Source organism: Macrobrachium rosenbergii, chromosome 4 (assembly GCF_040412425.1).
Source record: "Macrobrachium rosenbergii isolate ZJJX-2024 chromosome 4, ASM4041242v1, whole genome shotgun sequence".
NCBI lineage: Eukaryota > Metazoa > Arthropoda > Malacostraca > Decapoda > Palaemonidae > Macrobrachium > Macrobrachium rosenbergii.
Genome location: NC_089744.1, coordinates 74,867,350 through 74,869,849, shown reverse-complemented (window position 1 = coordinate 74,869,849; position 2,500 = coordinate 74,867,350). Strand labels below are relative to the sequence as shown.

The window sequence follows — 2,500 nt, the reverse complement described above, 5'->3', positions numbered from 1 at the left end:
AGTGGGTCAGCCGCCAAATTCTAGATTTGTCATGAAATGATCTTCTTTGTTAGTTACTCTTCTTTGAAATGGTGGTTAAAGTATTCTTGTTTTGGCATGAGTGCTTTCCAGAACGTATTGTATGTCTTTATTATTTAAATTTCATTTTCTTGAACGGTCTTTGTGTCCGTAACTATCATTACTGGGTTAGGTTTACGAAGGATTTTTTAAATTATGTATATATATCAATATATATATATATATATATATATATATATATATATATATATATATATATATATATATATATATATATATATATATATATATATATATATATATATATATATATATATATATATATATATATATATATATATATATATATATATATACATATATATATATATATATATATATATATATATATATATATATATATATATATATATATATATATATATATATATATATATATATATATAACTTAAAAATCCTTCACAGACTTAACCCAGTAATGAAAGTTACGTACAAAAAAGGTCACTCGAGAAAAATGACATTTAAATTATAAAAACATACAACACGTTCTGGAAAGTGCTATTGCCAAAAACAAGAATACTTTAACCATCCTTTCAAAGATGAAGAACCTAATAAAGAGACTCACTTAATGATAAATTTAGCCACTTAAGCGATCAGATGCTTCATCATTTTGCTTGTAAGCGAAATTGTCCCTGTACATATCGCCTTCCTATTATTCTCTGGACTATAAACTCTGCCCTCCTTGACGGACGTCAACGTTGTTTGGGATATTTCAATTCCAACGCGTCTAGGACTCGAATGCTGATATGTTTCTGTGCTTCTTGATTTCGTATGGATCGCAATTCCCCTGAGGATTGTGGTATAACAGGTTGCGGTGTTATCTCAAAGGGTTATGTTCTTTAAGGTTATAACAGGTTTGGTGGTTTTCTCAAAAGGCTTTATTCATTAAGGTTATAAGAGGCTGTGGTGTTAGTTTAAAGGGTTATGTTCTTCAAGGTTATAAGAGGTTAGGAGGTTATCTTAAAGGGTTATGTTCCTCAAGGTTATAATAGGTTAGGAGGTTAACTTAAAGGCTTGTGTTCTTCAAGGTTATAAGAGGTTAGGAGGTTATCTCAAAGGGTTATGTTCTTCAAGGTTATAATAAGTTAGGAGGTTATCTCAATGGGTTATGTTCCTTAACGTTATAAGAGGTTGGGAGGTTATCTCAAAGGGTTATATTCTTTAAAGTTATGAGAGGTTAGGAGTTAGCTTAAGTGGTTATGCTCTTCATGGTTATAATAGGTTAGGAGGTTATCTCAAATGGTTATATTCTTTAAGGTTATAATAGATTAGGAGATTATCTCAAAGGGTTATATTCTTTAAAGTTATAAGAGATCAGGACGTTTTCTTAAAGGGTTATGTTCTTCATGGTTATAATGGGTTAGGAGGTTATCTCAAAGGGTTATGATCTTCAAGGTTAACACATGTTATGGTGTTATCTTAAAGGGGTATATTCTTTAAGGTTAATATAGGTTGTAGTGTTATCTTGAAGAGTTATGTTCTCTAAAAGTTATAACATGTTGTAATGTTATCCTAAAGGGGTGTGTTCTTAAAGGCTATAACAGGTTTTAATGTTATCTTTAAGGGTTATTTTCTTTAAGGTTATAGCAGGTTGTAGTGTTATCTTAAAGGGTTATGTTCTTTAAGGTTACAGCAGGTTGTGCTGTTATCTTAAAGGGTTATGCTCTTCAAGGTTATAACATGTTGTAATATTATCTAAAAGGGGTATGTTCGTAAAGGCTATAATAGGCTTTCATATTATCTTAAAGGCTTATGTTCTTTAAGGTTATAGCAGGTTGTGGTGTTATTTTAAAGGGTTTTGTTCTTTAAGGTTATAGCAGGTTGTGGTGGTGTTATCTTAAAAGGGTATGTTCTTTAAGGCTACAGCAGGTTGTGTTGTTATTTTAAACGGTTATGTTCTTCAAGGTTAAATCACGTAATGTTGTCTTGAAGGGTTATGTTCTTTAAGGTTATAACAGGTTGTAATGTTATCTTAAACGGTTATACTCTATTCGAATGTTTAGTTTGATCTCTTATCTTACATTAATCCCAAAAACTACGTATCTAATAATAATTTGATTAAATGGGAGATATATTCATATTTCTCAAAATTCCAATGTATTCTTTTGGCTCTCCACTCTAAGATCTATTCATACCATAAATAACGACAAAAATGAATCCACAAATGTTCAAAGTGTAACATTGCGAATTCTGACATCAATAAACCCACAAAGGTTAGCCTGGGACATTTTAATATCTTTCTTAAAAGTCCACTCGAAGCATCCGGTGATGAGCTGCAATATCCAATTTCTGATTGTGCGTTCTCCTCGCAACAATCTCCATGGTGGTCTCCCCAGAGTTTTATTGACTTACAAATAAAAGATGTTGGAGTTCCATTTGGGGACACAGGAGCTTCCCTCTGTCAATTCTCATTATTCTGTGA

At 31.0% G+C, this 2,500-nt stretch overlaps 1 protein-coding gene across 1 annotated transcript in view; it reads right to left on the bottom strand.

Moving 5' to 3' along the window:
* Nucleotides 1–2,500, bottom strand: part of LOC136835808 (putative neural-cadherin 2) — a 126,287-nt gene that overhangs the window by 52,724 nt on the left and 71,063 nt on the right.